Raw genomic sequence first — 14777 nt, forward strand, 5'->3', positions numbered from 1 at the left:
CTTTGGGTTTTGGTTTTGTTTTTGTTTTTGAGGGGGGTGTCTTTTTTATTATTTTTTTCAGGAGCAGGCTAATTTATTTAACTCTTTAAAATTAAATCCATTTTCAGAACCTTGTCCTCACCAAAGTTTATGTCAAAGAGCTTCCCCTACAATTTAGTAGGACTATTATTTCTGATCTGAACACAAATCGTTCCTAAAAGTTAGTACAAGAAACTATAAACACTTTATGTGTTTTTTTGTGTGCTTAGAAAACATATGCTCCTGTGGCCAAGCCATTTACTTTTTTCTATTTGTTATATACACTTGAATCTTGAGGCTATTCTTGAGGTTTTGTGGATGAATGAAGCATTATCAGAATTAAGACATCAAACACTCTGATGGAAAGCAAGTGAGATAGTTAATTTGACTGTTTGAGTATTCCTTGGGTATTTTTGACACTTCTCCAATATACTACAATAATCAAATGTCTGATAATAAGGTGATAGTTTTTTTGGGGGAGTTAGGGTATTTTTTTTGTTTGTGGTTTTGGTTTAGGAGAAGGATGTTTGGGATTTTTGGTTGGTTGGTTGGTTGGTTTTACTGTGGATTCAATGGTAAAATCACAGAACTATAGAATAGTTTGGGTTGGAAGAGACCTTAAAGATCATCAAGGTTCAACCCCCTGTCACGGCCAGGGACATCTTCCACTGGTCCAGGTTGCTCAGGGCTCCATCCAGCTTGGCCTTGAACACTTCCAGGCATGGGACATCCACAACTTCCCTGGGAATCCTGTTCCAGTGTCACACCACACTCACAGAAAGGAATTTTTTCTAATACCTAATCTAAATCTTCACTGTTTCAGTTTAAAACCATTACCCCTTGTCTTATCACTATATTGCTTGATAAAACGTTCCTCCTCATCCCTGAAGTCGCTCACCCAAATCCTTGTAGCTAATGCATAAGTGATCTCTGTAAGGGCAAGAAGAAGGAAGGAGCAGCTGCTCCTTTAAGGTTACCTGTTCAATGATCTTTTTCAGTGCAAAAAAAGGACTGACCACTCAGGAAGATTACAAGAATGCCCTTAGAGAATGCAGGGATGAAACAAGGAGAGCCAAGTCATCCTTGGAATTAAACCTGACAAGGAATGTCAAAGTCAACAAGAAGGGTTTTTTCAAGTATATTGGAGGCAAAAGGAAAACTAAAGAAAATGTGGGCTCGCTGTTGAATGATGGGTGCCATGGTGATGGAGGATGCAGAGAAGGCGGAGTTACTGTATGTCTTCTTTGCTTCAGTCTTTACTGCTCAGGCCAGCCCTCAGGAGTCCCAGACTTTGAAGGTAACAGATAAAGTCTGGACAAAGGAAGACTTTCCCTTGGTTGAGGAAGATCAAGTTAGAGAACAGCTAAGTAAATGGGATATCTGCAAGTCCATGGATCCTGATGGGATGCACCCGCGGGTGCTGAGGGAGCTGGCAGAGGTCATTGCTGAGCCGCTCTCCATCATCTTTGAAAGGTCCTGGAGAACAAGTGAGGCACCTGAGGGCTGGAGGAAAGCCAATGTCATCCCAGTCTTCAAAAAGGGCAAGAAAGAGGACCCGGGAAACAACAGGCCAGCCAGCCTCACTTTCATCCCTGGAAAGACGATGGAACGGCTCCTTCTGGGCGTCATCTCAAAGCATCTGGAGGAAAAGAAAGCTATCAGAAGTAGTCAACAAGGATTCACGAAGGGGAAATAATGTCTGATGAACCTGATAGCCTTCTACGATAGCATGACTGAATGGATAGATGAGGGGAGGGTGGTAGATGTTGTCTACCTTGACTTCAGCAAGGCTTTTGACACCGTCTCCCACAGCATCCTCATAGGTAAGCTTAGGAAGTGTGGATTAGATGAATGGACAATGAAGTGGATTGAAAACTGGTTGAAAGACAGAGCTCAGAGGGTAGTTATTAGTGGCACAGAACCTAGTTGGAGGTCTGTAACAAGTGGTGTTCCCCAGGGACCAGTACTAGGTCCAGTCCTCTTCAATATATTTCTCAATGACTTGGGTGAAGGGATGTAATGTACCCTCAGTAAGTTTGCTGATGATACAAAACTGGCAGGGGTGGTTGACAAACCAGAAGGCTGTGCTGCCATACAGCAAGATCCGGACAGGCTGGAGAGATGGGCAGAGAGGAACCTGATGAAATTTAACAAAGATGCTGCACCTGGGGAGGAATAAGCCCAAGCACCAGTACAGGTTGGGGGCTGACCTGCTGGACAGCAGCTCTGAGGAAAAAGTCTTGGGAGTCCTGGTGGGCAATAGGATGACCACAAGTCAGCAGTGTGGCATTGTGGCCCTTGTGGCCAAGAAGGCCAATGGCATCCTGGGTCGCATCAAGAACAGTGTGGCCAGCAGGTCGAGTGAAGTTATCCTCCCCCTCTACTCTTTGCTGGTGAGGCCCCATCTGGAGTACTGCATCCAGTTCTGGGCTCCCAGTTCAAGAAGGACAGGCAACTGCTGGAGACGGTCCAGCAGAGGACTACAAAGATGATTAGGAGCCTGGAGCATCTCTCTTATGAGGAAAGGCTGAGGGACTTGGGTCTTTTTAGTCTAGAGAACAGAAGGCTGAGGGGGGATCTTATCAAAATTCAGCTACTGGGGGATGTAAGGAAATTGAGGGGCTCAGCACCAGCAGCTGGAGCAGAACTGCAGGTCACAGCCCATGTGCTGGCTGTCAGGGGTGAGTGTCAGTACCTGTTCCAAACTCTGTGTGTGTGAGGATTCACTGAAAAACTCCAAGCTACCCAGTTGGTTAGTAGGAGGCCCTTGGTCTAGGCAAGGGTATCAGGTGGGTGGAGGGTTCGTGCTTGCATTCAGGTGGACCCATGGGCATGGGGTGCCTGTGGGATGAGTGTGTGAGTGTTGTGTGTGGGCAGTGAGGTGGGACTAGCCAGCAAGTTGGGGACCCACAGGGCAATTAAGGGGGGCCTGGATTTGGACAGAGTGGGCAGAGGGGTTGTGTTTGTGCTCAGAGGATCCACGAATGTTCATGTGCATGTGAACCTCGGGAGTGTGGTGTGTGTACTGCACTAGTGGCCTTCTGCCTCTGCCAGCCCAAGGGGAGGAGGCTATCTGTGCCTGTGTCTGGTGTCAGTCCTAAATGTGGGTGCTGTTGGAGGCTGGGCCTTGTCTGTAGCCATCTGTGTGACTGGCCATGTCGCGCACATGTGTGTGTCTCTGCAAGCACAAGTGCATATATGTGTGTTTGTGTGTATGTGTTCACACACCAGGCTGGGCTCCAGCAGCCAGGCAGGAGGAATCCTGTGATGGAGCAGTTGGAGAAGGTGGCTGCTCTTAACATCCCTTCAGGGTCTCCTCATCTTAATTCCTGAATTTCCTAAGCAAAAATTCTAGCAAAAGAGGGAAGATATTTGTTTTACTGTAAAGTCAAATAGAATCAGGGATATTTAAAACAACAAAGGAAAAGAGTCCTTTCAGAGTAAGGTCTGATATGCTTTATTTCAGCAGCTAGTTTAAGCTTGAATCTGAGCTTCAGCAAGCTGGTTCAAGAAAGTGCTGACATTTAACACACTATTTTCAGCTGTTGAAAAATGCAGTCCTGAAGTCTTGTCATTGACATTCCCTCTACAATTCTTCAAGAAGCATTAGATTTTTTAAAGTAGAAATAAGTTAAATCCTTGTTTCAGTTGTCTGCACACAACTAATCAACCTCAATTCTTTCTGCAGTCAATATACCACCAGTGAACATTTTACCCTATTTTAAAGTAAGCATCTAATTTCAGTAGAATGAGGTGCCTATTTCTCTCTAGACAATAGAGGGAGTTCAAAAAAGACAGCAAAATTTAGGTATTCATGCAGCCGTCTAAGCTGTGGTACAAGGTTGTTGTATAAGAAAAACAGTTTGGTTCCTATTTTCAGATTTTATTCCTTTTACATCACTATAAGTAGAAGAGACCCAAAGAATATTAACGTATTCTGAAAGCCTCATCCATTTGCAGTATCTTCAGTTAGTTTCTAACCCAGCATTTAACTTATCGTTAGGTCTCGAAGAGCTGTGAGGCTGTGAGAATATCACAGCCTCAAAGGGAAATTGCCATACATTTTGAACGCATTGATTACCCCTTAAAATACCACCTACTTTGGTCTCCTTTTTGCCACATTTGCTCTTTAGTTTTCTAACAGTGATTAATTCCAGTTTAATTACACAAACAAACAAACAAGCAAACAAATAAATCATCTTGGCATGGAAAGTTAAAAAAAAAAAAAAGCCCACACATGAGTCAGGGATAGATCTTAAAAAATAAATATTTAAGCATGGTTTGAATTCTCATTTAAAGAATAAAACAACATGTTCTGAACACAACTGAACACAATTCCATCAGGGAATGAAGAAATGTTATGAACAGAATGAAATATGTTATAGGTCATATGTCACAGAATGTCATAGATGTGTGGTTTCCTGTTCTTCTGCAAACGCTGTGTAATATATTCACTCCAAAAGCATGAAACATGGATTGTATGACAATGTGACAATGTTCTATTAAACTGGTTTTTTTCTCCATTACACAAAATGACTTAAGTTGTTCTAAATCCTAGTATTCATGTGAAAGTTACTCATCTCTGTAGCTGAATATGAGATTTACAGTTGCTTTATAAAACCAAGTCCATTGTATGTCAGACTATTTTATTGAGAAAACTAAAGTTCTCTTATGACTGACTTAATTAATATGCTTGCTTTTCTGTAGTTCTCTCATTATAAAGACTATTGGTTCTGGTGGCAAATGTAGGGAAGAGTTGAAAGCAGTTACTACCAAATCTTCAAATTTGTATTTTTCTCTACAAAGTTTTTGTAGTCACATATTGATGAATTTTGCAGTATCCTAGGTAAGGAGCTAAGAGATTGCAATGTAAAATTTTTAAGTTTTTGTTTTTTCAAAAATCAGACAAACACAATCTTTTTGGACAACTGAAAATATCATGTTCCTGATGAAAATTTTTGACAAGCTCTACTTAATAGCATTTCAGAAAATGTCATTAAATCCAGGGGAAAATGACATCTTAAAGACAAAAAAAAAATAAAAAAATAAAGACAGTAAAGACAATAAAGAAACAAGTACAGAGCAGCTATATACAAAGCTGGCTGGATTATGCCTCATGTCACTGTCCTAGCAAAGCTTTGTGTGAAACACAGGAGTGATGGTCTGATCTGACAAAGATCTAATATATGATCTATTCCTTAACAAGTCAATAATAGAAGACATAAAGATATATATTTTTCTACTAGGAAGGCCCTCTCCTTTTCTAAGGAGTTCAGCATTAATCATAGAATCATAGAATCATTTAGGTTGGAAAAGACCTTTAAGATCATTGAGTCCAACCATTAACCTAACACTGCAAAGTCCACCACTAACCATGTCCCTAGGAGCCACATCTACACATCTTTTAAATACTTCCAAGGAAGGTGACTCAGTCACTTTCCTGGGCAACCTGTTCTAATGCTTGGTAACCCTTTCAGTGAAGAAATAATTCCTAAGCCTCCTTTTCTCCAGGCCAAACAACCCCAGCTCCCTCAGCCGCTCCTCATAAGACTTGCTCACTAGACCCCTCACCAGCCTTGTTGTCCTTTTCTGGACACCCTTCAGTCCCTCAATGTCTTTTTTGTAGTGAGGGGCCCAAAAATGGACACAGTACTCAAGGTGTGGCCTCACCAATGCCAAGTACAGGGTGATCTTCATTTCCCTAGTCCTGCTGGCTACATTATTCCTGATATAAACCAGGATAATGTTGGCCTTTTTGGCCACCTGGGCACACTGCTGGTTCATATTCAGCTGGCTGTCGACCAACATCCTCAGGTTCTTTCCCGCTGGGCAGCTCTCCAGCCACTCTTCCCAAGCCTATAATGCTGTATGTTGTGACCTAAGTGCAGGACCCGTCACTTGCCTTGTTGAACCTCATACCACTGGCTTCAGCCCATATATCCAGCCTGTCCAGATCCCGATGTAAAGCCTTCCTACCCTCAAGCAGATCAACTCTCCCACCCAACTTGGTGTCATCTGCAAACTTACTGAGTTAACCTCATATAATTGAACCCAAATACAGATGATTTAAATTTTATAATCAGTCAGTCTACAAAGAGTGGAAGACTTAAGGGGAAGCATTCTCCTTTACATTTTCCTTTCAAATATTTGCTAGTCTTCAACTCAGAAACACAGTAATGTCTAAGTATGTTTCAGCATTGTAATAATACTACTTGCATAACCATCAGCAAGTATTTTGTGACACAGTTAAACATAAATGTATAAACAGTATGTAACTGAAACGGAGCAAAGGGAAGCTTGTCATACAGGTGAAAAAACAACATACAGGAAACCAGGTGTAAGTAGTAAAATCTGAAAGATATCAAAAGATTCCAATAAAAACAGGAAGGACGTTTCATGGAACTCCCAAAATCCAGATGAATAAGGAAAGATCTTTGGCGAAACCTGTGTAAGATCCAATAGTAAAAATAAGACAAATCGTGTCAGGAGCAGATGAGATCACACCCTTTTCTTTTGGGGACTGCAAAGGTTATAAGTAACAAAGATGACAGAGGAAAGGTGGTGAAGACAGAAGACCGTTTGAGTTCCAGCCTCCTTCGTCAAAGTGCTCTTGAGCTCTTGTTCTTACCCTCTGTGGGTAAGAACAATCCAGTACCATAGAGTTAATGGTACCTGTACAGCCTCTACTTAGTGGTATTGTACCTCAATATTATTCTGAAGTGACAGTGTATCCCACCCTTTTGTTTGCAGTAAATATTCTGGTATTTTCCTAGCTTTTGTGGTTGTATTAATCACTAAAAAGATACTCCTTGTGACCTAGCTATAGCTTCTTTCCTGTCTGATCCTTCATGCCTTAATAATTAATTCCCTTATAATTTTAGAAATTTTCTATTAATTTTGGTCTTTACTTTATCAAGTGCATTCAACGAGTGGCTGACACACTGAGTCAAGGTGTCATAACTTGCATGTGTTTGACTAAGTCCTGACTACCTCAGAAAAGGGGGAGGTAGTCTGTTTCTGGTGTGTTTCTGGTGTTTCTTTTTCTCTGTACTTTCCGGTCCACAGTTTATTTCTCTCCATTTCCTCTTCTTTTGCCTTCTGTACTGGGTGGGGGTTTAATTTGATTTACTAATGGGCAAAATTTATTACTTATAACATGTATTTTCTTTAGAGGCAGAGAAGGCATAATAGAATGCAAAAAGGTAGCTAAAAGTATTCATGCTAAATTCACAACTCAGTATCCAAGAAGATCTACTTATTTCCCCTTTCCTCCTTGTTCACAGCTTCATGGTCAAGCATACGGTGCCGTCTCCTTTGTGGCCTCTCAAAATCTATCTGTGATTTTGGGCTATTTTCTCCTCCACATTGCATTTTTTTTTTTGGAAGAATGAGCTGAACCAGTTAATTGAAGAATTAGATGAGCACTAAGAGGGCTCATGAGAAGTATCACAAAAAATTCAACCCAGAGGGAGAAAAGCTGGAGAGCGAGATGGGATAAATTCTTGTTTTAGACACATAGTAGACTCACAACTGGACTGGTTCATCTCCTTTGTGAAGCTTCATTTTTAAACAGAATCATAGAACGGTTTGGGTTGGAAGGGACCTTAAAGATCATCTAGTTCCAAGCCTCCTGCCATGGGCAGGGACACCTCCCACTAGACCAGGTTGCCCTAAGCCTTATCCAGCCTGGCCTTGAACACCTCCAGGGATGGGGCATCCACGACCTCCCTGGGCAACCTGTTCCAGTGTCTCACCAACCTCACTGTAAAGAATTTCTTTCTAGTATCTAATCTAAATCTCCCCTCTTTCACTTTAAAACCATTACCCGTTGTCCTATCACTACACTTCCTGACAAAGAGTCCCTCTCCGACTCTCCTGTAGGGTCCTTTCAGATATTGAAAGGCTGCTATAAGGTCTCCCCAGAGCCTTCTCTTCTCCAGGCTGAATAACCCCAGCTCTCTCAGCCTGTCCTCACAGCAGAGCTGCTCCATCCCTCTGATCATCTTTGTAGCCCTCTGCTGGACCCGTTCCAACAGATCTATGTCCTTCCTGTGTTGAGGACTCCAAAGTTGGACACAGTACTCCAGGTGGGGTCTCATGAGCGCAGAGTAGAGGGGCAGAATCACCTCCCATGACCTACTGGCCAAGTTTCTCTTGATGCAGCCCAGGATGCGGTTGGCTTTCTGGGCTGCCAGTGCACATTGCTGGCTCATGTTAAGCTTCTCATCCACCAACACCCCCAAGTCCTTCTCCTCAGGGCTGTTCTCCAGCCATTCTCCACTCAACCTGTATTTGTGCCTGGGATTGCCACGTCCCAGGTGCAGGACCCAGCATTTGGTTTGCTTAAACTTCATGCAATTTGCATGAGCCCACCTCTCAAGCCTGTCCAGGTCCCTCTGGATGGCATTCCTTCCCTCCAGCGTGTCGACCACACCACCGAGTTTGGTGTCATTGGCAAACTTGCTGAGGGTGCACTCTATTCCACTGTCCATGTCTCCAAAAAAGATGTTGAACAGCACTGGTCCCAGTACTGGACCCCTGAGGAACACCACTTGTCACTGGCCACCAATCGGACATTACGCCATTGACCACAACCCTTTGGGTGCGGCCATCCAGCCAGCTCCTTATCCACCAAGTGGTACATCCATCGAATCCATTAGTTTCTAATTTTGAGACCAGGATGTCACGTGGGATGGTGTCGAATGCTTTGCATATGTCCAGGTAGATGACATCTGTTGCTCTGCCCTTGTCCACCAAGCATGTGGCAGTATCATGAAAGGCCACTAAATTTATCAGGCAGGATTTTGACCTTGGTGAAGCCATGTTGGCTGTCTCCAATCACCTCCTTATTTTCCATGTGCCTTAGCAGAGATTCCAGGAGGATCTGTTCCATAGTCTTGCCAGGCACAGAGGTGAGACTGACTGGCCTATAGTTCCCTGGGTCGTCTTTTTTTCCTTTTTTGAATATCGGGGTTATGTTCCCTCCCCTTTTTCTAGTCTGCAGGAACTTTGCCAGACTACCATGATTTCTCAAATATGATGGAAAGCGGTTTAGCAACTTCATGTGCCAGCTCCCAGGAGCAGGTTTATAAAATAGCAAGTGTAGAATAGTAGATTTCCTGTCCTTCCTCCTCTTTTTCTACCGTATCATCAAGATGACACACATAACCATTCTTAGCATAGCTGAAAGTCTCTCAGAAAAGTGCAGGAAAAGATTTCTTGTCAAAGGACAGCTAGAAGCATGAGGATATGGATAGCTTTAAAGTGGAACTTCCAAAACCTTGGCTGTTCTTGCTTTGTTCAGTGGGACTTCAGTGAGAGTTTGATCCAGGGATATAGATCTTTATAAAGTTAATGGATAGCTGACCTCAGTGGTGAACTCATAAAAACTGAGCATAAAAATTATACCTAAGACTCTCTGTAAATATTTATTTCAGCAGAATTAATATCTATGCAAAGAAATGTGTTTTGGTTGCAGAGCCTACTACTTGTGTAAGTAGGTAGAAATCCATAAAATTCAGTATGACAAGTTGTAAGATAAAAGGTTTCCTACACTTGAGGTTGTCTACAGTTGTTACCATGAAGTTTTCATATATAGGGGTGTTTTTTTTTTCCTTCTTTCTATGAAGTTTTTTTTTCTTTTTTTAAGGCAAAACCATTAAAGTCCTAGATGACTGCTGACAGGTCAGTTCTTCTTTTGCTTGTACTTCCGTATCACTACTTTTCATTTGCTTATACGATGCTCAGGGAAAGGAGAACAAATGTATACAAGTAACTTCAAAGAACAATGACAGAAAAACAAAAAAAACCCATAAATTGTTCAAAAATAGGTCAATATTGATCTCCCTCTAAGATGTACTTTGCCTTATTGTTTTATTTGCTGCATTTAGACAAGATTGGTCATTTATTTTTCTTTTAATCCCCTGACATCAATGAGAATACACAGACACACAGAGCTTTTGAAAATCAAGTTGCTCAGGCTTCTTAGTCCCTGATCCAAAAGCTATTGTTGCCATTGGTAAGATTTCCAGTAATTTCAAAAGATTTCCAGCTATTTCAGCATACTTTAGATCAAGCACTCTTTCGGGGTTTAGGAAACTGAATTTAGGCATCTTGTATCCTCAGATAAAATGTATTATTAAGACTGGAAAAATATATAAGTCAGTTTTTGTGTCTGTTGACCTTCACTCAGTAATTAAAAAAAACCTAAACCTTCAGAAGTGACTGTGAAAAACCACGTACGAGTATCCATTTTTTTTCTTATTAAAAATTTGAGAGATTAGAAATGGTTTACAAGATCTTTATTTGAACCACACACCCAGACTAGCTGTAAATATGATTGAAGCAGGAAGTTTTTTAAGGGAGTGGGTGTAACTCAGATATGAATCATAATTTTGACATTAATTCAAGGTCTAAATAATGAAAAATATAATTACAATCCCTGCATTTAGGTGGACAGAGAAATATCTGCCTATTTGTACACAAATAGTAAACAGTTCTTCAGAATATCCATCTTTGTGCATGTTTAGATAGTTTAATAAATCATAAGGATAACACAACAGGAGCTTATTTCATTAAATTATTTATTTCTGATGTAATTCACAAGATAATATTTTTAATGTTTCAGTATTAAAAGAAATTGTTCAGTCCTGCAGAATCTCACTATAGACTTTGATTAATTGTTCCAGTTGTAAATAACAGTCTTCATACAAGCTCACAAAGAAAACCAAACAAAACCAGCATTTTCTTCCTTCTGTAGTGCACTTTATTTCCAATTTAAATTTAATGCATTCAGATCTACTTGATTTATCCTAGATATCCAAGTATAGAATGACTGTATTCAGTAACTCATTTGTAGACTTTTTAAGTAAACAGAAAAAAATAAAAATCTTCAGAGTAAATTATTTTATTCTTCAGTAATTCTTTCACATTCAGATGAATTTCTCCCTGAACATAGGTGGGTTTTACCAGTTAGTGTATAGGTATACAAGAGTGATTAATTCAGATTTAGAGGTTTTAATGGCATATTTCTAAAGTTAAGAGAAATAAACTAAACCTTGACTTTTGCTGTTCTATTATACAGATCATAGAATCATAGAATCATAGAATTGTCCAGGCTGGAGGGGCCTTCAAAGGTCATCTAGTTCAACCTCCCCACAGTCAGCAGAGACACCCCCAACTAGACCAGCTTGCCCAGGGCCTCATCAAGCCTCACCTTGAATATCTCCAGGGAAGGGGCCTCAACAACCTCCCAGGGCAACCTGTTCCAGTGCTCCACTACCCTCACAGTAAAGAACTTTCTCCTCATCTCCAATCTAAATCTGCTCCCCTCCAGCTTAAAGCCATTGCCCCTCATCCTATCACTACAGGCCTTTGTAAACAGGCTCTCCCCAGCCTTCCTGTAGGCTCCCTTCAGGTACTGGAAGGCTGCTATTAAGTCTCCCCGGAGCCTCCTCTTCTGCAGGCTGAACAACCCCAGCTCCCTCAGCCTGTCCTTGTAGCAGAGGTGCTCCAACCCCCTGATCATCCTTGTGGCCCTCCTCTGGACCTGCTCCATCAGGTCCATGTCTTTCCTATATTGAGGCCTCCAGACCTGCACACAATACTCCAGGTGAGGTCTCACCAGAGCAGAGTAAAGCAGAAGAATCACCTCTCTGGACCTGCTAGCAATGCATCTTTTGATGCAGCCCAGGATGTGATTGGCCTTCTGGGCTGCAAGTGCACACTGCCTGCTCATGTCCAGCTTCTCATCCACCAGCACCCCCAAGTCTCTTTCCTCAGGGCTGCTTTCTAATACCTCACCCCCTAGTCTGTACTGATGGCGAGGATTGTTCCAGCCCAGGTGCAGAACCTTGCACTTTTCTTGTTGAACCTCATGAGGTTCAGATGAAGGGTAATCTATTATATTTTTTTTTCCATATTTGGACTATATGCTGCACGTCAGCTAAGGGAAACCAATTGGGATAACAGACTGAATGCATATTTTCACTTTGCTAACCAGTTGGTCTGCTTACCAACCAGATGCTGTGAACAAAGGAATCTCTCTACTATCCTAGGCTCACCAGAACACCTCAAGCCACATATAGAGCTGCACTCTATGACAATTGTCATGCAGTGCTTGACCTTACTATTAGCAACGACAGAATATGTTAAATAACTCAGGATTTACTATAACTAAGAAGACTGGCTTTACTCAGCCCTAGAAACAGAAGGTTAAGGGGAGATCTTGTAGCTGTCTATAACTACTTTTTTGGGAGAAGACTAGAAGAATAGTGAAGTCTCACCTAAAATCATCTCAAAAGTGCACCATGATAACAGCAGTGATAGAATAAAACGCCATAAACACAGGTGTTTCTGAGTGGAGGATTTTTATTTTCTTTTTTAAAAATTGTTTTTATATTTTTACTGTGAGGGTGGTGATACAGTGGTGTAATGTTTCTTAGAGTTTGTGGAATCTTCATCCCTGGAGCTTTTAAGAATTCAGTTGGCCAAGTCCCTGAGCAACCTGATCTAACTAGATGCTTTCCTACATAAATTATTCTATGATTCTGTATACAAATAAACAAAGGTGTGTGTATACACACACCCACTCCTTTATATATATATATGTATTAATATATATATATGTAATATACATATAAGAGATTTGATAAGAGCAGATGTGTTGCTCTAGGGATGTCTGAATCCCCTGAATTGTTTCTTGGACTCCCATTAATCTCCCTCTTTGATTTAGTTAGAGGTTTTAATATATCCTCTACGAACAGTTGACCACCACTTACCTTTTCCTTCTATTTGTTGCAGATAATCTTTAAAATTTCCTCTGGTTTTATCTAATCGATGAGTTAGAATAAATGCAAATAACACTTTTTTTTTTTTTTTTTTTTTTGTAATGCCAGTTGTACCTTTTTTTTATGATTGGCAGTTAGCTAGCCAGACTATTTTCAAGCTGCTTGTGGTTGGCTGTATAAACCTAAGCTGTCTTTACCTTCCAAATAAAAATACATCCAGTTGTTAATGCTCACTGAAACTTGTGAAATGGATCAAAAAAAAATTAGAAAATTTCTAAGTACATTTAAGGCTCAGTTCAGGTGTCTAAACATAGGGCATTCAAGATATCCACACAGGCTTAACAGCTATGACACAGGACGTATAGAAGATCTGCATTATTCTGGAACACCAGCTGGAGGTCAGGTGGGAGATACTATGACATTTATAAAGGTATTTGACAGCTATACCTGGACAATTTAATTGAGCTTTTTAAGGAGAAATTAACTTCATCTAAGCTTTAAATGTCTACATTTATAACCAGTCACCTTAGGCTCCTTTAATAAACTGCAGAGAGAAATCAGGATTTTTACAGTAAGATTCATCTGTCTAAAAGTAGGTAGCTACTTAGGATGAGATAAATCATGTCTTGGAGGATCATAATAAGATAGTCAAGTTTTCATGACTAGGTAAAATGTAGACATGCATATCGGTGTGTGATTGGACAGATGCATTTGGAGACTATTCATCAGTCACCTTTTAGCATCTGAAATTTAAATATGCTAATTTCCCCATTCAGGTAAACATAAAGCTGTTTGCTAAAGCCTTTGCTTAGTTCTGTAACTGTTTTCTGAATGTCACAAATTTTCTGCTTTTCACTCACCAATGGTATGGATAAGATTTGCCTGAGCGGACTGAAAGAGTCTATAGCACAGAAAGAGGAATAAGGAGGAGGGTTCTAGGGCCTCAGGTGATGTTGTCCTTCCAATTAGGGAAAAACCCCAAGTAAACCCAAATGTAACTCTTCTCTCAATCCCAAACAGTCTTTCAAGCCTATCTCAAAAAAAAAAACCAAAAAACAAACCAAACCAAAACAAAAACCAAACCAAACCAAACAAAACCAACCAACTAAACCAACCCAAACAAACACCACCACCCCGCCAAAAAACCCAACAAAAAAAAAACAATCCCCCCCAAAAAAAAGCTTAGGAAAGCCTTTGAGTTTGAGGTGATGAGTCCAGACTATCACTGTCATTCTATTACTTAATTAGTGGAAATTTTAGTATTAGTACTTCAGGTTGTTGAATTCCTCTCCTGAATCTGGGGTCACAACTACAGTCCGTAGATAATTATTTCAACCTACTGCAATTCACTAAAGTTATGTTGTTGTCCCATTGATTTCAACAGTGCCACACTATTGCTTATAACATTTCATTAAGTTTTCCTTTAAAAGTTTCAAGCTGAGGAATTGCATGTGGTTGGAACAGGTAAATACTTTTTGTTTGCATAGTTAAGACTGTTAAATTACCTTGCCAGGAATATGACATCTACAATGTAAAATCTGAAATATATTATCTGATAAGATTTGAAACCAAGTGGAAAAATATTGTTTTATTTTCATTAGATTTTACCTTAGAAATAAGTATGAAAGCATATGTTATAGATTACACAATGGTATATATGATCTTCGGTGACCAAAGTACTACACTGTAAACAAGACCTTACTTCTTTAGGAACATATAAAAAATAAACACAGCTTTGAAGAATCATATTCTATATGTTTATGTTCTCAAAAACTGGCAGGTACCTTTGATTCCTTTTATTTACTACTATGTAGCGTGTTAGTGAATGCAGGGATGAATTCTAAGAAATAAACCTGCTTGGCAATGTAGCCACACACCCTAAATAGAAGATACTAACCCTGTATTTGACAATATAATCCCAGAGAACCGAGAAGGCAGTTTATTGAAAATAGTGCTAACACAATTAAATCA

Source organism: Calidris pugnax, unplaced genomic scaffold (assembly GCF_001431845.1).
Source record: "Calidris pugnax isolate Ruff unplaced genomic scaffold, ASM143184v1 scaffold20, whole genome shotgun sequence".
Taxonomy (NCBI): domain Eukaryota; kingdom Metazoa; phylum Chordata; class Aves; order Charadriiformes; family Scolopacidae; genus Calidris; species Calidris pugnax.